This window comes from Cetorhinus maximus, chromosome 11 (genome assembly GCF_964194155.1).
Source record: "Cetorhinus maximus chromosome 11, sCetMax3.hap1.1, whole genome shotgun sequence".
In the NCBI taxonomy this organism is placed as follows: domain Eukaryota; kingdom Metazoa; phylum Chordata; class Chondrichthyes; order Lamniformes; family Cetorhinidae; genus Cetorhinus; species Cetorhinus maximus.
Window position 1 is genome coordinate 19370056 of NC_135889.1, and position 22306 is coordinate 19392361.

Below are 22306 nucleotides of genomic sequence, written 5' to 3' on the forward strand. Positions count from 1 at the left end.
CAACCCGGTCCCTATAATACTGGGGCTGCATAAGGTGCCCACTAGGCCGCCCACCCTTTGGCCTATTGAGGTTCTTTATTGCTCAACTAGGTGGCTATTCAGGGCCTCAAACTGCCTCCAATGCCATAATAGTGGAAGGCAGGTGAGGGTGGGAAGGCTGTTTTTTCACCAAAGTGGGAGATAGGGTGGGAAGGAAGAGGGTACCTCCTTCGGGGGCACCTCTCTATCCCCAAGATCATACCCCCCTCCTTTGTGCCTCCACACCTGGTGATGAAAACCTACCCCCACTCCTCTCACACACACACCCCCATCCCTAGGGTGCCCGATTCCTCCCCGGACTCAGCTTTCTGGATTCCATGACACTTCTTTCTGGGCCATCTTACAGTCCTGGCAGCACCCACTACTCTCTTCTGGAGCTGCTGGGACTGCAAGAGCTGCCAGCCAATTTGATATGTCAGCAGCTCAAGGGCGGGGCTTCCTACCACTGAGGAGCGGAAGTCTGACCCTCAGTTTGTTAAGGCCATCCGTGGTCAGTCGGTTTGCGACCGACTTTTCTTCCGGGAGGGTGAACAGTATGCCCCTCCAAAAAAATTTCAGCCCTTGTAGGGGGCTCTGATCATGAGAAGATGACTGCAGGTTGTAGCAGTGTGATCATGGTTTGTTCGATCTGGGGTGGTTTGGGATGACGTTCCTATTATGGGAGATGAAGAAGGTTCTTGGGGAGCTGTAAATGCTGGGAATCTTGGTCAGTTATGGTTAAACTTGGAACAGTGATAACATAAGGGCATGCAGCCCTCATTAAAATATGTAAATGAGCAACCCACTTCCTGGGAACAGGCTCATTGTCAGCCTCTGTCCTGCCTCCATTAAAACTGGACAAGGGTGGGTTTGAGGTGCAATTGGGTTCTGCTTTGAGATTTAAAAAAAAACTACAACCCACATGACCCAAACTCACCCATTTTGGGGGTAAAAATTCCTCTCATAAATAACGAGAAAGGAAATCAGTATGGGGAAAGGGCCATTAAGAGAGGCACAAGATAAACTCATTGGTAAACATGTATAGAACCTAGATTAGACCATACTTAAACTACTGTGAAGAGTTCTGATCTCAATATTGGGTTAGAAGACATGGAGGCACTTTAGAAGGTGCAAATAAAAAGATAACAGAATTGAGAGGTTATACCTATTCGTACAGAACAGGCTGGGGTTCTTTTCTCTAGAAAAGAGACCTAATAGTGATGTTTAAGATTACAAAGGATTTGATAGACTATCCTTGTCTAGTCACAGTAGCTATAGCAGCCATTTTCACTTGCAGGTAAGAACTAGGGACTATAAATATAAGATGGTCACTAAAAATCCAATTGGGGTTTGAGGAGAATCTTGTTACCCGTGCAGAGAGTGGTGAGAATATGGAACTTGTCATATTTTTATAATGATATAAAGGCACCAATTACTCATTAAGGATTGGGTAAACACGTTGTGGATTCATTTATTGAGAATAGGCAAATGTAAACAGGTATACATGGCTACAAAGCTTGAAGATGCATCAGCAGAGCAGACTATGTTGTGCTCCGCTTAACAACAAAAGTGAGACTAAAACTGGATCACACAACACACTTCCTTTCTGGTGATGTCATGCTCCTATCCCTCAAAGACATATGACAATAGAACCCACCAGCACAAGGAGTAGTTGAGGCAAATAGCATAGATGCATTTAAGGGAAAACTAAATAAGCAAATGAGGGAGAAAGGAATAGAAGGATATTTTGCCAGGATCAGTTAAAAAAGGGTGGCAGGAGGCTCATGTGGATCTTTTAGGCTGAATGACGTAGTTGTGCTGTAAATAATTAATAATACTTTGTAATAACACCTAAATGGCAGAAATATTGAATAATTACCTTGCCTCAGTGTTTACCAGGGAGACTAACAGGGTAGACATGGTATTAGAAGAAGACAGAAAAAAAGGTATAAAGAGATTTAAGATAGAAAGGAGAGAGGCAATCATTAAACTAGCCAAACTTAAAGAGGATAAAATCCCTAGTTTGGATAGATTGCCTCAGCTCATATAGGAAGATTGGGACAAGGCAGCAGATACACTACATGAAAATTCAATAGAAAAGGAAATAGTGCCAAAGGACTGGCAGGCAGCAAACATTTTTCCTAAATTTAATAAGGGAAATAGAGCCAGATCAAGGGACTGCAAACCAGTTAGCTTAATTTTGGTTGTAGAAAATATAACAAAATCTTACTCAAACATGTACAAAAAAATCATCTGGAAGCCGAAAATCTAATAAAGAATAGTCAACGTAGGTTTTTAAAAAGGAAGGACAAGTTTGACTAACCTTATTGGATTCTTGAAGGGGTAGGTAGATAAGGGTTGTGCAGTAGTTGTAATAAATTTTGATTTTTGAATAGACTTTGTTAAGATACTACATAGTAGGCTCGTGAGTAAGGTTAGAGCATGTGGAACCAGGCGGATAGCAAGCTGGCTACAAAATAGGAAACAGAGTTTCAGGGCTAAGGATAGCCATTCAGATTGGCAGATGATGAGACGTGGTGTTCCACATAGTGATAGGTATGGGACCACTGTTGCTCACCATTTACATAAATGATTCGGACTCAGGAATTGAAAGTATGTCAAAATTTGCAGTTGATATCAAATTTTGGGGCGCAGTTAATATAGAGGAAGACTGACAAGACAATAATCAACTTAACCATATTTTCCAAGAAGTATGTAGTTCTTTTATTCCTCCTACTAAAATGCAATACTGTGAATGTATCTATATTGAAATTCATTTGCCATTTTCACCCCCAATCTGCAAGTTTATAAATGTCTTCTTGTATTTTGTCATCATCTTCTTCAGTATTAACTGCACAGTCTTGACACGCTAGCCAATGGTTCTTTTTCTAAACCTTTTGACATAAGGGCCTGGATTTTCCAGTCCCAACAGCGGCAAGTGTAATGATGGGTGGGGGACAATGCGGCGGAAGCTGAAAAATTGGTTTCCCACTGGCGTGAAATGATGGTGGGAATGTGCACTCCCATCTATCATGGCAGGTTGCTTTTCCCACCAGAGGCCAGCATGACGTGTAATGGGATGCAGATGAAACCCTAACTGGAATTGTCCGCTCCTTTCCAATTATCCGTGCCATCAGCAGGATATCATGCTGGTCCAGAACATGTCTGGACCAACATGGCATGGACATATTGGGATTCAACTGGTAGAAGGCCTGGGGTAGCTTGTGGAAGATGGGGGCCTCCAGCGACCGTGGACCCTGGAACACCACATGCAGCAGTAGGTGGCTGAAGCATCTACCGTGTGGATCTTCGCACTGCAGGAGCTTCCAGGATGTGGATCTTCATGCTGCAGACGGTCTGTATTGGGGTGTGGGATTAGACAAGGAGGAGAGGATTGAAGAGGCGGAGGCCTAGACAGGGGGGCGGGGGTGGTTGGGGTGGTGGGGGAAAGAGAGAGATGCTGTTTGGGATCGTGGAATGGATGAGGCGGTTTATGGAGCAGGAAGGTGGAATGGGCCGTGTCCTGCGATGATGGGTGAAGGGATGCTGGGGGTTGTTGGAGGGGACACGGAAGTAAAACCAGATTCTGGGGCTCGGCAGGATGAGGTGGGGGGGGCGATCATGTCTATTGTCATGGGGGTGAGCTCCTCGGGAAGGTAGAGGGTGTGGACATTCACCTGCACAGAACGGATGGGGGAGGGTTGTAAGGCGATTGTTGGGAAGTCAAAGGTCACACCAGGAGGGTCAATGGCTATGGGGAAGGAGGGTGTGGGTCACAGGGGTAGGATGGAAGCTGTTGGGCCCTACCTGAAAAATCACATGCACCATGGCCGCTTGCAACTATCTAGAGCCTCGAGATGGAGATCTCAAGATGCTGCATGGGTCATCAGAGGTGGGTGGAGTGGCAGATCAGCTCAACTAGATAACTGAAAGGGAACCCCAGCACATAGTATTGACAATGCTGAGGCATTTCAGCAGATGAGCGCATGAAGGGCAAAGGCTCAGCATGCGCGGGAGGCTTCTTGCACATGCTCACAAGGGCCTTGGCAAAGACCCTTAACCCTTACATGCATGATTCCGAGGGACATAGACCCAGCCTGGAGTGTCCCCCTGAAGATGGTGGGGAAGTTGGGGAGGCAGTGGACCACAGGCTTAATGACTACAAATCGCAATTAAACTACATCAGACCTCATTAAACTGCTACTGTCGTCTATTTACATAAATGTAAGAACATTAACATGTATAGTGCACCTGTGTAGCCACATGTGAAATCATAACTTCTTAATCTTTCGTTCCCTGCCGCTTCTTCTAGGTGCTTCCCCGACATCCACATCAGGGGTCGAGGCAGCCTGCCGACCAATTTGCCCTGTTGCCTTTGTTATGACCCAACAGTTGGTGAAGCTGAGTTATTTCAAAATCCCAGAGGGAAACTTTAAACAACTGCCATGACCTATATTTTCAAGTAGTATGTTTGAGATGCAGCTCTAAATTCAGGAATCAGACCATCAGTTCTCGAGAGGTTTTATATCAAAATACATGAGACATTTATTAATTTACACAAGTTAAATATATACACATGGTTACAAATTACTACTATCATAACTTTTAACAAATTCCCAATCTAGTCTTCATTAAGGCAACAGCAATCCACAGACTTTCAGCAGATACCAGGCAAAGCATTTTCAGCTTACAAATTCAAAATTAGGTTTCGCTCACTTTGGATCCTGTGGAGACAGTTGTAGGCTTACAGCTACTTTAATCTTACATTGCCTTTGCCCTGCACACACAAAATTGCAGTCTGTTATACCTAGCAGACCTCATTGAATGTAAATTCTCATTATATCACCAGCCCCTTTGAACTCCACCTCTTCTAACAATAAAACCCCTTTTATAGTACCAATTTTATTAGTAATATAAACATATTGGGCAGAATTTTGCCCTTGGTGGGCGTGCAGGCCCCACCAGCTTGGCGGCGGGCGGACAGCCGGCCCCCGCCACCGAAGCGGGGCCCGCCGCCATTTTGAGTGGACGGGCCAATTAATGCCCGCCCAGCGGCCTGCCCGACAGGAAGCGCTATGGGGGGAGGGAATCCCTGAATCCCCGGCTGTCAAAGTGTGCTCTTTCGTGCATGCGTGCGAAAGAGCCCACTGCTCCCTGAGACAAAGTCCTGTCTCAGGGAGATTACTGACAGTCCAAAAAACTTTACAAATAGAAAAATTAAAAAATTATTAACATGACAATGTCACACGAGATGGGACATGTTAATAAATATCACATTAAATATATTAAAGTTTTTAAAAACGGACATGAAACCTCATAGATAAAAACAAAAAGCTAAAAGCTACTGCGGATGCTGGAAATCCAAAACAAAAACAGAATTACCTGGAAAAACTCAGCAGGTCTGGCAGCATCGGTGGAGAAGAAATCAGTTAACGTTTCGTGGATGTGGTTTCATGTATTATTAGAAGCCCGCTGGGGCTCCTGGCCTGCCCACCAACCATAAGGTTGAACGGGCAGGTCTTTAATTATCTTAATTACTCTGTCAATGGCCTCAATTGGCTATAAACAGGTCGGTGGGCGGACAGCAGATTTCACTGTCCGCCTGCCTTCCTAAAAATTTAAAGGGACCAGGATGACATCGGGGGTTCCTCCCGACAACATCCCGCGTCATTTTCCCATTGGCGAGCGGGCCCCGCCCTCAAATCACTGGCAGGAAAATTCAGGCCATTGTTTGGTCTCTGTTAGCTAGGTGCCAGATTTCACCCCATTAACCCCATGCTCTATTCAAAAAATGCAAATGCACTTTATCTCTCTTACATCTCAAAACTAGTACATATCAAAGCATCCAGACTAGCTCCAATTAAGACAACCCACAGACTAAACCTCTATTTTAAAAGAAAAATATTTTCTAATAATATTATATACATTAATAGCTTCATGACACCTTGGATAACCTTGCCGGGCATCCTCTGGAGATCCAAAGCCTAGAGGGCCCCGGCTTACTTTACTCTCCTGCTGTGGGGCAGCTGCTCCCTCTGCGGTCACAGAGGATGAAGCAAAAGGGGTCACAGGCAAGGGGGTTTGCTAAGGCTGGACACCCTCAGGGAGTTCGCTGCTCCTCCCTTTGGTGCCCAAGGGCCCCTGCCTGACTCCTTGAGGAGAAGGGGCACCTGGAGAGAGTTTGAGGTGCCCCGCCCCCTTCTTGCATAGCCGCAGCAAGATCTCACTCATGGCTACAGCGATGGAGTGACATAAACTTGGCAATCTGCTAGATGAGGTTCTCCACAGTGTTTGCCATCCTCCCCACTGGGACATCCATGCTCACACAGAACCACTTCATCAGAGAGCAGACAGACGGACTTCTCCACCTCACATGTCACTCTTTTGAGGGCCTCTGCCACCTCTGCCTGATGTTCTCTCACCTCTCGCTGCATCTCCAGTATCTCATGCAGGGCTGATCCCCGAGGCTCATCATCCGACTTGGACATCGCAGGTGCCTTCCCCAGCAGTCCTCCAAGTGCTGGTGAGCTTGGCTCACCCTGCCTCCTCCTGCTGCGGACACATGTCTGTGCAGTGACCACCAAAATGTGAAACCCTGCTTGAACTAGATCTGGTACCCACCGAAGTGTGTTGCCTCTGGGCTGTTGGAGGGTACAGGTGACTGCTGTGACAACTCTACAGGTGCACTTTCTTCCTCCTCCCCAATGCCCTTGGTTCTCTGTGGGCTGGAGGTACTGCTGGACAGGACTTCTTCTTCTGGCTTTCCCCTCTTCATGCTGGCACCTGTAAGTGAGAGAGCAGCGAGCAAGTGACTTCATGAACTGCCTCCAACATGGAGTTACGCATGATCCTTAGATTTCTATGTGGTACATTATACATGGATTCTTAATGGATGGAAGCTGCCCGCCGACCTTTCCATCTCCACAGGCTCGGACCAGTTCCTCTCCTGCCAGCTGAGCTGCCCACTCCTCGAACTCTGTAAGGTTCCTTAGTTCAGGCATGCCCCTTCCCGTCTTTTCTTTCTCTCTCTCTCTATCTCTATCTTTCCCTCTCTCTCTTCTGTTGTGCCATACCTTTTTCTGCATAAAGAGAGAAGATGTGGTTGAGAGGAATTGGGTTTCAGGTATCTTTCTCATGCTTCCAGTCTTATAGATAACCCACTGGATAGTGTGCCATGTGATTGATGCACTGCAGGTTGGCCACAAGGGTCTTGGGGCAGCACCCTCCAGAGCATGAGCCCATGCAGATAGAAGGATAAGGTTCACAGAGGCATGTCATTAACGGTGCTTGCTGGTACCCTCAACACATAGTCCTATTCCCCTCCTACCCCCAGAGCAGCATCTGAGCTCTCTGCGTGGAAGGATCAGGGACCCACAGTGGCCTCTCCACCTGCAGACTAGATGGACTGCAGTGGGGCTATGAAGCATCACCTTATCATGTTGAGTAGCTCTTCTATGCATGGGCTGCATGGATGGTGCTCTTGCCACTGAGGCCCATGTCCCCTCTAACATTCAGTGGGGTGAGTGTGAGCAGTTGTGGGTTCACTTATCCTGACGGCATTCATCCGTTTCCAGTTCTGCAGGGCAGTCCTCCAATAGAGGCCATGGACACTGATCACCCTGGTGACTTATCCTCATGTAGGGTTGGTCACACGGCTCAGCATCCTCCTTTCATCCTCGGGGTGCAGGACACCACCTCCCCCCACCACCTCCCCCCACCACCCCAACCCCCCCTCACACACCCCTCCGGCCTTCTTCATTGAGCAGCACATTGAGAGGAGCATCGCTGAATCTGGGGGCCAGAGCTCCTTGGGATTGCTGGACCATCTCCTCCTTCCAGTATGGGTTCACAACAAAGAAGTTGATGCCCAGGTGCCTTTTCAATATGGCGACTGGATATGGTGGTATGGTGTGCTTCATCAAGCCCATCCCACCGCGCAATGCATCAGGAAACCCCCGACTGCATAATTAATGAGCTCAGCATTGCGCGATTCAGCGCAAATTCACACCAGGCTCTGTGGTAGGAAGTACTCCCAGTTCCCGCCGCCGCCACAGGAACCTGGAAAATCCAAGCCAACTTATATAGGGAATAACAGGGACAGAAGCGGAAAGGAACTCATGCTCTGTCCCTCAGCAGTGTGAACAAAGTAGATATGTTCTAAAACTGAGTATGAGAATTGTTACATTCATTCACTTTCCCAGAACAGCTTTATCCAATTCAGGTTTGCGGGGAGCGGAGCCTATCCCAATAGGCAATGAGTGCTAGACAGGGTACACTCAGGATGGGGCATCAGTCCATCACACGCACACTAAGGGGCAATTTAACCATAGCCAATCCACCTAACCAGCATGTCTTTGGATGGTGAGAGGAAACCGGAGCACCTGGCAGAAACCCACATGGACACAGGGAGAACGTGCAAACTCTACACAGACAGACACCTGAGGTTAGAACCAAACCCGGGTCCCTGGAGCTGTGAAGCAGCAGTGCTAACCATTGTGCCACCGTGTCACCCCTAGTGTTGTTACAACGAGTACCAATTTATACTGGGGTTCACCACATCTAATGTTTAGGCTACTTGTATAATGAAACTATCAGGCAGCCTCTATAATGGAGCACATCATGTCAAATACTTAGGCAACCTGTACAATGGGGCTTGGAACACACACTTATTTTGATACTCATAAAACCTGTGCTTTAAGCATAGTATGGTTTTTAAGTTTCTGAGAAAAACAGTTTTCCTGTAGACACCTACACACATTCATGAAAACAATTTGATATTTTGAGACTTTCAGACATGTGCCTAGAAATTTGAGAGCAATACACAATTTTTTGAGAAGTAAACATGTGCTTAAATCTCCATTATGAGCACATGGGACATTTCCAGCTCAGAGTGTGCTGCCCACCATATTGGATCGGTCTTCTCCGTTGCTGTCAAGAGTACACTATGAACTATTTAAAAACAATGAATATGTTATGTAACCTAGTGTCCTGCTCTTCTTGTAGGACCTATTTTGGTCCAGCCCAGTGCCTGACTCATCAAGCACTGAACTCAACCAGCAGCTCATGATGCTAATCGGCAGGAAGGATCCTTCAGCAATACTACTGAAAGGGATTCAGCAGTACTAACAGGTTGGTTATTTCAGGCTGCTGGTCTGTGCTTTTGGCATGTTTTCTGACTCTGGAAAGTTTAAGGTTAACTGCCAAGACACCCTGGTATTGGTGTTGCATAGTTTTTAGCTACTTTATAAACAGTTTGAATGCAGTGATGGGTGATCTGGTAGGGCTGCCTTCGGGGCTGAAGATCAAGGAGGTCAGCAAGAAAGAGAGCAGGAGGAGCTGTGACAGCTGAAGGAGGAAGGCACTGTGCAGGAGATTATATCCACAACATGTATTCAAAGAGCACATCTCCTACCTCAACTTCCCTTCAATGTATGAAGCACCAACGCTTCACCAAGGAGCCCATCACTGATCTATATCACCTGTTGTAGTCACAACTTGGGCCTCAAACCAGAGTGTGGACAGAACTGCCTGTGCCCCGTAAAATTTTATGCCATGGACTGCCTTAAATGTTTATGCCATGGGCTTCTCTCGGTTTGCTGCAGGTAACATCTGTTGGAGTCTATAGCTGTATCAAGGAGGATACCAAGGCTCCCTACACTGGAAACTGAGAAACACTGACATCCCATTCCCTATGGATGTAATGAATCAAAACAAGAGAGCACTAGTCTTTGCCTGCATTGCAGACTTCCACAGCATACAAGGTACCATAGAATACACCAATACCAGCAGAATCAGGAAGAGGAAGAGGAAGAGGAGGAGAAAGAGAAAGATGAGCATGAAGAGCAGGAAGAGCATCAATCATCAATGCCTCTAGCTGTCAGAGCTCTGACACAGCACATTGATCAACAACATTTTACCTAAACCATGACTACCATTCTCAATACAGCAAGTCACACTATCATTAGCACTGTCCATACTACCACCACACAATTGCCTTCCTACAATCCAGCCATATAGGTCCTGCCATCCCTTTACTACAAATATAAACACAATACAATACATAATAAAAACTAATTTATCAAATATCTCAATTCCAGCTACTACCAACAGTGAACAGAAATAATTATGAATTGCCCTTGTGCAAGCTCATAATGCCTGTCTTTGTACTCATTTCCATATCCTAGTACCTCTACGAAGTATCCAAGTGGCTATAACTTGGGAAGTGGAAGGCTGTTGACCTTTCTTTGGAAGACACTACAGATGACTGTGTCAGTGGCCTCATGCAGTTCTGGGTATTGAGGGCCTGGCTACAGACTGCAGCATCTTGCTGTGGCTTTGGGTAGTCTAGCCAAACTGGCTCTGTGGTGCTAATAAGGGTACTGGTGGGGTGGGTCAAATGAGGGGCCGACAGGATGCCATCCTGAGAGAGGACAGCAAGTGTCTTTTCCATGAAGACAATTCCCCTCTCCTGGAACTGCACTTCAGCACTCATGAGGCTCTCCTCAAGTACAGAATACAGGGGTTACAACAGCAATCCCTAATCCATAATGGTAGCTATCTATGCTTTTATGACAGCTGTGAGAGTTGTCAGGCAAGGCTATATGTTGTTGAGTGCCACAGTTGCGCTGATGGGACTGAACACGCAATCAATGTTGGACAGAATGGTTTCCATGTCCTGCATGAAGCCATGACACAAATTGGAGCTGCACCCCTCCACGCTCTATGGCAGTGGGGGTGTGAACAGAGTGCAAGAAAGCAGTGCCCTTAGCTTGACAACTTTGGTGAAGTCACTGCAACCATGACCTTGGAGCTAAGCTCCTGGTATTTGCTAACTTTGCTGCCCGCTCCCATTGTCAGCAGAATTGTTTCCTGGAGGGCTTTCTGCCTCCTGGGAGAGAAAAGGATCTCCCTTCTGTGTACTGCCTGCGTCAAGACTTCCAAGGCATCATCATAAAAACTGAAGGCACGATCTACAGGTCTAGCTGCCATTTCTCTCATGTTTCCCTGGATTATGCAGCCAGAATGCACTACCCCTTTAAGAACTGCTGCCTGCCTGGCTGTTGGAGGCCTATTATCTAGCCCCCAAAAGAAGTGTGCTGATAATAAATAGTGCTGGCTACATGCCTGAATGATCTAACAGGCGCACACAATAAATATGTGTTGTCTTGAATCAACACTAACAGGTATGCGCAGACCAAATCCCTTCCCCTACTCACCCATTTCCATGTGCAATCCATTTTCTAGGCTACTACCTCCATATTAGCCTATTCAGTGTCATGGAAACAGCAGTCAAGCCTCTAAAATGACAAAGATCACCCTACAGTTGATTTACCCTTCAGATTAGACAATCTTCCTAAATGAAGCAAGATTTTAAAATTTAAGGAGACCGGGGACTGCAGCAGTGAATAATTGGAATAAAGCTTATCTTTCTATAAAATAATCACAAATGTTTAAAAATATGTTTCTCTTGCTTTAATGTAGCTGTAGTATAAACCTGCACTGTGCAGGGAAAGTTGTGCACACATTATAATTGCACCAGTAGTTTCAAAGGTAATTCCTGTGACTGATGGTGTATGACAGCTTTTAAATAGTCAATCTGACTGTTAATAAAGGAGTGTTAATTACTGTTAAATGCAGTAATTAGGAATAGCTTCCTAATAGAACAGCTGAGCTACTTGCGTGAGGTTCACACCTCTAGAATTAGAGTGTTGAAGTCTATTGAAGGATGACTGTTTAATCCTCTAGCCAGCATAGGTGATGATTAGTTTTTATCAGTTCCTAGCCAAGCTACTATATTGTTTTCAAAGCTTTACTCCCCCTCCCCTATTTAGGACTGCTCCTGATAATTATTCTTCCGCTATGCTTGGAAATGTATCACACTCATGTAGGTTGCCTGTTGTGGCAATATTTTCAGCATTTCTTGTTGTCTTTTCCATTCTATGGATCTTTTCTCGTACAGATAAAGGTGAGGGATGTATATTGGTGGGGAATGCACCCAATGCCTGAAATACCTCTCTACAATTTTAGTGGAGATATTGGGCTGAATCTTCCCTCTGGGCTCAGGAAACCCATCCTGCACACTATCCTGCACACTATCATGGCTGGCAAACTGCACGCCAACCCATGTGTGGTTTCACATACCATTTTTGTCTTTTCACACTGGGGTCATGTTCACAGTACAGTTTGCAAGCCGTACTGGGCTACGTGAGGAATTAGAAGGTCCCAACCTGGGCTCTCCAACACAGTATCCTGGCTCCCAATAATGATTAAAGACCCCCTAAAAATCACCCTTCACTTCCCTTACCCCTCCACCCATCCCTATGCAAACCCATGCCCCCTCAGATCACCCACGGACACTCTATGCTACCTCTAGGCTCCCATGTGTCCTCCATGCATCCTCAGATCACTCATGCCACCTCTAGGTCCCCTACATATCCTTCATGGCCCCCTCAGATCACCCAATTACCCCATGTCACATCAATGCCACCCATGTATCCTCTATAGCCAATCCCCCAGTATGCACTATGTACAGTCCTCAAATTCCATGCAATATCGATGGAAATATTTTATATTCATTGGGGAAAAAATTAACACCTTTCCATCTAATAAAAGTCTCCATGTAATTGATATAAGAAAAAATACATTCTGCTATGTGAAAAAATCCTTCTAATGCTTGTAATCCTAATAGCTTGTGCAAATAAAACAGAAACCTCATCAAAGGGATAATTTGTTATTACAACATCTTGAAACTGTCATTCATTCTCAGATGAATGGAACACCTAATGTTTGAAACCCACTAGCACTTGAAACTCAGGCAAGTATTGATAATGGCCACAGCTGTCAAAACAATAGGATAATCTTTGGAAGGGAAAGAGCAACTGATGTTTATTTCAATTTCAAAACTGAATGCCTGTCAATCAATGTGCAGGTGGTTCAAATTTTTTAAAGTGTAGATTTTTATCAAGCATCAAAACCAGTTTTTTTTTTATCACAGTAGAAAAGATGGTAGCACAAGCTGACAGGACATTTTGTAACATTTATCACTGCATTATGGTGCTTTCTCCATTGGAAAAGCACTGCAATGCGTGTGAACAATTACATAATGCTGGTCAATGTAAGGATCAGCGTACTTTTAAAGGACAGATTCCTACAATGAATCACTGCATTAAAAGCACATCTACATTACAATATTGCACCTAATAGTGACACTTGAAGGTGTGAAAACACTTTACACTGACCTTTCAGAATGTCCCAGACTTTTCATTTTCTTCACAAACTCTCAAACCTGGCATGCTTTTAATGGGCTTCCAAAACCCTGCCCCCCAGATGAAAATGTTGTGCAGGAGGAAATCTGATTTTTGTCCACATTTAATATGGGAATCTGACTTCAGAGGGGACGGGTATGCATTTTGGACACTAGGCATTCCCAACCTACAAAAAGGCCAGAGGAAAACGATATGGGGTTGGGAATATGGAAGGAAACCAGATTTCCTTCAAAAAACTAAGTGTAGCCATTCACACACTGAAAAGCACCTCCATAGTCAGACAAAAATTTGAACTTTTGAAATAAAATAGAGCAGAGAGAAATTTGACATAGTTATTTCAATTGATCAGAGAGTTAGATCACCACTTAAAGTTCCCCTTGCCCTCCATCCTTTGAATTCATCCCCTTCTGTCACTCTAATTGATGCACTTTTTTCACATAGGAGTAACAAGAAATTTGGGCTCTGTTCCCCAAAAAGCTCGGTCAGTTGGAGCTTTCAAGACTGGCTTTGATTCTTTTTTTGTTTAGGTAAGCTTTCAAGGAATATGGAGCTAAGACAGATAAATGCAGATAAGTACAGATTACGCATCATCTAAATGAATGGCAGTCATGGTTCGTGAGCTGAATGGTCTATTTCTGTTTCTCTGTTCCTAGCACCAGTGGCTTACCCACCCAACACTTGGGGCAGAATTTTGCCCTTGATGGGTGGGCGGGCCCCACCAGCTCGGCAGTGGGCGGGCAGCCAATCGCTGCCGCCAAAATGAGCCCCGCTGCCATTTTGAGTGGGCGGGCCAATTAAGGCCCGCACAGCGGGCCGCCCGACAGGAAACGCTATGCACTTCCTGTGCGGGGGGGGGGAGGGATTCCCCAACTGTCAGTGTGCACTCTTGCGTGCATGCGTGCAAAAGAGCGCACATCTCCCTGAGACTAAGTGCTGCCTCAGGGAAAGCGATGACAGTGTTTGAAACTTTAAAAATAGAAAAATAAAAAAATTATTAACATGTCCCCTTCATGTGACAATGTCACACAAGATGGGACAAGTTAATAAACATCACAAAAACTTTATTAGACTTTTAAAAAACAGACATGAAACCTCATCCCGTCAGTGGATGAGGCTTCATGTTTTTTCAGAAGCCCGCCGGGGCTCCTGGCCTGCCCGCCAGCCTTAGGGTTGGACAGGCAGGGCCTTTAATTGGTTTAACTACCCTGTCAATGGCCTCAATTGGCCTACCTTCCTGAATATTTAAATTGGGCGGGATGAATTCGGGGGTTCCCCCCGACGTCATCCTGCGTCATTTTCGCGTCGGTGGGTGGGCTTATAATGTTACAAAGAATAGTAGTTAGCCTGAATATTGGGAGAGTTTTAGAAACTAGCAAAGGGTGACTGGAAAGCTAATAAAAAGAAGAAAAAAGAGAATGCAAGAGTAAACTAGCCAGGAATATAAAAATGGATTTTAAAAGCTATTACAAGTATATAAAGAGGAGGAGTGTAGATAAAGTAAGCGTTGTTCCCTTAGAGGTAGAGGCAGGAGAAATTGTCATGGAGAATGAGGAAATGGTAGAGACTTTGAACAAATATTTTGTTTTTGTTTTCACAGTAGAGAACAAGAATTACACACCAGAGGCAAGTGAAGAGGGCAGTCAGTAGAGCACATACCTCTGTCACGCTGTGTTAACTCAGCATTATCACAATTCCTTGAGGATTTTCCCTGCCTGCTTGATGCACTGTAACTACAAAGCTAGAAAAATAAATACTTTTGTTAAAAGCTTCCATCTCATTGAGGAGGCTTCAGGCCAATCCATATCCAACAACCTGCTCTGAAAATTCTGCTCACATTTTGACAACTGTGACAAATTACACCATAGCAGCTGGGATAATCAACAACATCCTATGTTCTAATATTCTAAAAAAAAAAGCCATTTTGCTCCATCTCTCAATGTTAACAGACCCTTTAAAATTTCCAGGATCTAGAACTGTACCTTTGCCAAAAACTAAACAGTTCTTCCTTGGGCTGTATCCTATCTAGGTATTGGGTTTTGTTGAAATCCATCCATTAGTTTTTGAGATATATTGTTTGCAAATGGACAAACAAACAGAGGCAAAAACATTACCTCTGCCCACCTTCAGTGGCGGAGGTAATAAAGGGTAATCAAGGGGCTATAATAAGAATGAGGAACTTAAAATAATTAATATTAGCATAGAAAATAATATTAAAGAATTTAAGGGGCTAAAGCTAAAAATTCCCCAGGACCTGATGGCCTACATCCTAGGGGTTTAAAAGAGGCAATTGCAGAGGTAGTGGTTGCACTGGCTATAATTTCCCAAAATTCCCTAGATTCTAGAACCCCAACAGTTCCAACAGATTAGAAGTTAGCAAATGTAACACTTGTATTCAAGACAGGAGGCTGAGGGACAACAGGGAAATACAGGCCAGATAGCCCAGGCATCAGTGGTCAGGAAAATGCTGGAATCTATTATTATGGAAATCTTGACAATGAACTTAGAATCAGCAAGGTTTTGTGAAAGGGAAATTGTGTTTGACAATATTTTAGAGTTTTTTGAGGATGTAAATTGTATGGTAGATAGCGTGGAGCCAGCAGATGTAGAATATTTGGATATCCAAAAGGTATTTGCTAAGTTACCACTCAAAAGGTTAACATGTAAGATAAGGATTCATGAAGTTGAAGGTAATATATTAGTATGGATGGAGGATTAATATACAGGAAGCTGAGAGTAGGGACAACTGGGGCATTTTCAAGTTGGCAGGCTGTAACTAGCAGAGTGCTACAAGGATCACTGCTGGAGCCTCAGCTTTTTACAATCTATGTTAATGACTTGGACAAAGAAATCGAGAGTAATGAATCCAAGTTTGCTGATGATACCAGGCTAAATGGGAATGTAAGCTGTGAAGACGATACAAAGAAGCTGCAAAAAATAGACAGGTTAAGTGAAAGGACAACAAAGTGGCAGATGGAGTATGATGTGGAGATGTTTGAGGTTACTTGCTTTGGTTGTAAGAATAGAAAAGCAGAGTATTTTTTAAAAGATGCAAAACTTCTATATGTTGATGCTAAGAGAGATTTGGGTATACTCGTACAAAGATCACAAAAACTTTCCACCATCTACAAGCCACAAGACAGGAGTATGATGGAATACTCTCCACTTACCTGGATGAGTGCAACTCCAACAACACTCAAGAAGTTAAACACCATTCAGGGAAAAGCAATCTGCTTGCTTGGCATCCCATCCATCACCTTAAACTCCCTTCACCACCGGCACACAGTAGCGACAGTGTGTACCATCTACAAGATGCACTACAGCAACTTGCCAAGCTTCCTTTGATTGCACCTTCTAAAGCTGCAACTGCTAGCACCTAGAAGGACAAGGGTAGCAGCCACACAGGAACACCACAATCTGTAAGGTCCCCTCCGAGTCACACACCATCTTGACTTGGAACTATACCGCATTCCTTCACTGTCACTGGGTCAAAAACCTGGAACTTTCTCCCTAACAGTACTGTGGGTGTACTTATGCCACATGGACTGCAGTTGTTCAAGAAGGTGGCTAACCACTACTCTCTAAAGGGCAATAAAGATAGGCAATAAATGCTGGTCTTGTCAGCGATACCCACACCCTGACAAAGAATTAAAGAAAACTGTTGGCCTTTATTGCAAGAGAACAGGGGTACAAGAACAAGGAGGTCTTGCTACAATTGTATCGGCCTTTGGTGAGATCACACCTGGAATACTGTATGCAGCTCTGGTCTCCAAATTGAAGGAAGGATATACTTGCCTTGGAGGTGGTATAGTAAAGGTTCACTAGTTCGATTTCTGACAGGGTTGCCCTATGATGAGAGTCCAAGTAAATTGAGCCTGTATTCTCCGGAGTTTAGAAGAATGAGAGGTGTTCTTGTTGAGATGCTGAAGGGGCTTGACAGAGTAGACACTGACATGTTGTTTCCCCTGTCTTGGGAATATAGAACTCGAGGGCTTGGTCGTAGGATAAGGAGTTTAGCACTGAGATGGGGAGAAATTTCTTCACTCAGGAGGTTGTAAATCTTTGGAATTTTTTATCTCAGAGGATTGTGGATGCTCCATCATTAAGTATAATCAAGGTGGAGAGAGGCAGATTTTTGATCCCTCAAGGAGTCAAGCAATATAGGAAGCAGGCAGGAAAGAGGAGACGAAGCAGATGATCAGCCATGACCTTATTGAGTAGCACAGCAGGCTCAACAGGGGCATACGTTCTACTCCTGCTCCTATTTCTTATGTTCTTATGAAAAGGATAAAATAGCAATAGAAGTAAAATATGAAAGGTGGGGTGAAAAACCAGTGAGCATTCATTATCATTTGAAAGGAAGCTCTTCTGAAGAATAAACACTAAAGCAGGAAACTTAAGCAGATCACAGATTGAAATATTTGTGTAAAATAAAACTATTATTAAATATAACAATATTTTTTGTATAAAAAATCAGCTGCTTTTCTGCTGATAATATGGTCCTTGTATCCAAATCAGTGGCTAATTATTCCTTTATATAAAAGTGTTCCCAATTGCGGACACTAGCACAATTGGGTGGTAAAGCTTCCTCCATCTAATTACCCTTGAGCTTCTTTGCAAATGAATAATTACACTGATCTGTGCACTAATAGATCCTGCAGAAAGGGTAATAAATTATTTCCAAATAAGATAAAATCAAGCGTGACATTGTCTAATTAATTTCAGGGAGTTTTTTTGTGAAAAGAATATAGGCTTCCGCTGGGAGACGGGCTATTCATTGAGTGACTGATAACATGTGATGTGTAGGAAGTAAAGAACCCACCTGCATTTTGTCTGGAGGCTGACAGCCCCTTGTAACCAGGTAGATGATAATCTATCTTCCGGCTTAGTTCCCTTGCTGCACGCTCCTTCTGTACAAAGCAGCCAATGAAATGCAATTATGTCAATTTTTATAAAGATGCTGTAGCCTAGATTTTACTGTCAAACCAAACCAAGGATTTTTACATACAACATTTTAAAGTTGCTGCAGAATAGCAAAGTTCCCTGCAGCTATGAATTGTGATATGGACAAATGGATGGGACAGTAGGTTGGTCCTCGAATGCGTTGGATTCCCTTTCATAAGTTGCAGGTTCATGCTGCTTTCCTCCCCATGCTGAAATCCCAATTTCAGTCATGTAATGGTGGCAGGTGAAGACCAGATTGCTCCCCATAGAGCACAAAAGCAAGGAATTTATGCTAAACCATTATAAAACACTGTTTAGGTTACATCTAGAGTACTGTGTTCACTTCTGGCCACCATACTTTAGGAAAGATGTCAAGGTTTTAGAGATGATGGAGGGATTTACTTCATCAGTACCAGGGATGCCAAACTTTGGCTTTGCTGAAAGACTCGATAAATGGGGTTGTTTGCCTGGGAGCAGAGAAGGTTAAAAGGAGATTTAATAGAGGTGTTCAAAATCGTGAATAGTTTTGAGAGGGTGTTAATAGGGAGAAATTGTTTCTAGTGGCAGATAGGTTCTCTATTTTATGATTTTATGTTTAGTAGTCCCTCTGGTCTACCCAAGTAGTCAATCTTGATGTCGTGCCCAGGCAGTAAATAGCAGCAGAGTACTAAACCCTACAGTGTATCATTACCATTGTTGTTCTCATCTGAATTTATGCTTTCCAGCAATGAGGCAGCAATCAAGAGCAATCACATTTTGAATTACTTTCCCCCCTCAAGCCCTGGGGTGCTAACAACAATTGTAATTTATTGATTGTAGTCCCAATGAAGATATGGCTCAGTTGGTCATGCTTACACCTCTAAGTCAGAAAGTTGTGGGTCGACATCCCACTCTAGAAACTTGAATGCAAAATCTAGGTTCACACTTTAATGCAATACTAAGGGACAGCTGCACTGTTGGGGGTGCCATCTTTTGGATGTGCTGTTGAACTGATGCACCATCTGCCCTTTCGGTGCAGATCCCATGGTATTATTTTGAAATGAACAGAGGAGTTCTGTCCAGTGTCCTGGCTAATATTTATCCTTCAATCAATATCACTAAAAAACAGATTACAAGTCATTATCAAGACATAAAAAATTGGAAAGATAAACCTCAAGAGGATATAGATAGACTGACAGAATGGGTGGGTGTTTGGCAGGTGAAATTTAACATAAAGAAGTGTGAAGTGATACATTTTGGCAGAAAGAATGAGGAGAAGCAATATAAAATAAAAGGTACAATTCTAAATGGGTTGCATGAACAGAGAGATCTGCGGGTGTACGTGTAGAAATTGTTGAAGGTAATAGGACAGATTGAGAAAGTGTTTAAAAAGGCAAATGGCATCTTGGGCTTTATAAATAGAGGCATAAAGTATAAAAACAAAGAGGTTATGATGAACCTTGATAAAACATTGTTTTAGCCTAGACAGAGTAGGCAGAAAGGAGCTGTTTCCATTGGCAGAAGGGTTGAGAACCAGAGGATGCCAATTTAAGGTGATTGGCAAGAGATGAGGAAAACATGGGGAAAAGGTTTTTTTATGCAGTGAATGATTAGGATCTGGAATGAGTTGTTCATGCAGAGAACATGGACATGATGGGCCAAATGGCCTTCTTTTGTGCTATAGCCATTCTATGATTTTATCACATTGTTTTTTGTGGGACCGAGCTGTGGTCAAATTAGTTATCACATTTCCTGCATTGATTACATTCCAAAAGTATTTTATTGATTGTAGAGTGCTTTGGGACGTCCTGAAATTGATGAAGGTGTTATATCAATGCAAGTCTTGCATTTTTCTTTTTCCACAGTCTGAAATTTCAACCTGGCATCTTTTGACTTGTGTGGCTTTAGTACCCCAACATGCAGGCTCATAACCACTGCGGCAATAGGGCAGCTTTACAATGACTTTTAGAAATATCCCAGTGCTCCTTGACCCACTGTGGTATCAGTTTAGAATGTCAACCAAAAGACAATGATGTTACAATTCTTTTCAATACACTTAACGTGAAATATCATTTGCGAGGCTAAACACACTCGCTAATACTTAGTTGTGAAATCCTTGAAGTCTGCATTCAGCGTCCTGTTCAACAGTTATCTATTGATTGTTCTACAAATTGCTTTGTGTTACATTATCCAGAATAAGATCACCCTAGACAGAAAACATAACAAAACATGTAGGCCACAAAACTCAGCTCTGTAACACCCATAGCTTTGATGCTATGGGTGCCATTTTGGAGCCATTTGCTTGCTCTTACTTCTTTTGCAGTATCTGACAAACCCTATCTTTGTGAGTGCAGGGTGTCAGGAGTATTTAAATACACGCTGAACATGTGTTCAGCGACACAAACAACGCACTGTGATTTAAAGGGATCAAAAACAACATGCAAGAAAATTGCTGATTAGTTTCTATTGGTTCTGTTCGGGTTTGTGGAAGTGTTGGCTGTTTTGAGGAATTGCTCACAGTTGGTGAAACCTGCAGGGACTGGTGCTGCATGTGAAGAAATTGTTGGCTGTGACTGCAGGGGTTCTGGGGCATACCACTTGCTCCCAGTCTTGAAGCTATAGTAGCAACCTCCCTTAGACTGCAGCATGAGAGGCAGATGGAGCAGAGGCAGTAATAAAGAGGAGGAAGGGAAGAAGGGCTCTCAGCAGGATAAAGCATTACAGATTTCTGACACCCCTAGGAACCAGACCTGCAGCCTCACGGCAGGGCAAGGATGGTGCTGCCAGTGGTTGTGAAGGTGACCGTAGTCCTGAATTCCATTGCATTGCGATCCTTCCAGTTTCGAACAGGTGGTTTATCCAACATCTCCAGTGTGCTACCCTTTGTTGCATCAGAGAGGTAACAGAGGAGAAGGGACTTCATTGTGTTCTAGCAGAGCAGAAGTATACATGTAGTATTGCCTGGATAGAGGGCTTCCCCAATGTGCAAAGTGCCATCGATGGCACACATGGCTTTGCCAATGCTGAAATGTATTGCTGCCACAAAGGCTCACTGAATGTGCCATAGAGGCTCATTGAATGTGCAACTGGTGTGAGGTCACACTCAGCATATTATGTTGGTGAACATCCATTATCCTGGAAGCTGTCATATTGTGTTCATTCTGTGTCAGTCCGCTGTTCCATCAATCTTTCAGCCACTTTGTCAAATCAGATGATGGCTGTTGGGTGCCGTGGAATATTTGCTCTACACCTGGCTTATCATTGATTTCTACAATCCAACCACATGTGGCCAACATGCCTACAATGAGAGTCATTCCGCCATGTGAAACATCAATGAGCCTCATCAATGAGCCTCATCAGACAAAACTCAACCCATGCATTCCCTTAATACTTGTCTTACAGGTGGCTTTGCCAAGCCTATTGGCTCTACAAAGCGTAGTGTACATGGCTAGTGTAAGGCTGCTGACTTTCACTGGAGGACACTGTAGTTGGCTTGGCAGGATACCTTTAAGCAGTTCTTGGCTGAAAGCCTGGTTTCAGATTGTACTATCTTGGTATGAAAGCAATCTGAGCTGGCTGGCTGACAGACAATAGCAAGGCCATGGCAGGGTGGCAGTGATAGAAACTCGAATGCTTCCATCCTGAGCGATGATAGCAGTTTGTGCTCCATGGAACCATTGCCATTCAAGGTCTCAGCAATCCCACTGAGCTGCTAGAGCAAATTGCTGGACAGCTGTGAGACACTGAAAGCCTTTTTGAGCACTGGAGCTGATTTTCCCATCCCGACATGGGGTCAAAGTGTGATGGGCGGCTTTAAAAATGATGCTGTGATCTGGATTGGAGATTCTCAATTTGCAGAACTGACAATTGTTACTGGTGCGGGAAAAGTGGCAGGTTAGGAGCCCAAAAGCTTTGTCTTGATGTTGTTGGCATAAGTAGGCACTTCTGAACATCTGCAGGCACTTCTGAACATCTGCAATTTTGTTGGATGCAGGTGGGTTTTGGCAGGCGATGTAAATCACTTCAGCACAGAGCTTTCGTGAACCATGGGTGAACCAAGGTTTGGAGGTGGGAACCATATGAAAGGTCAGCACAAAAGGTGT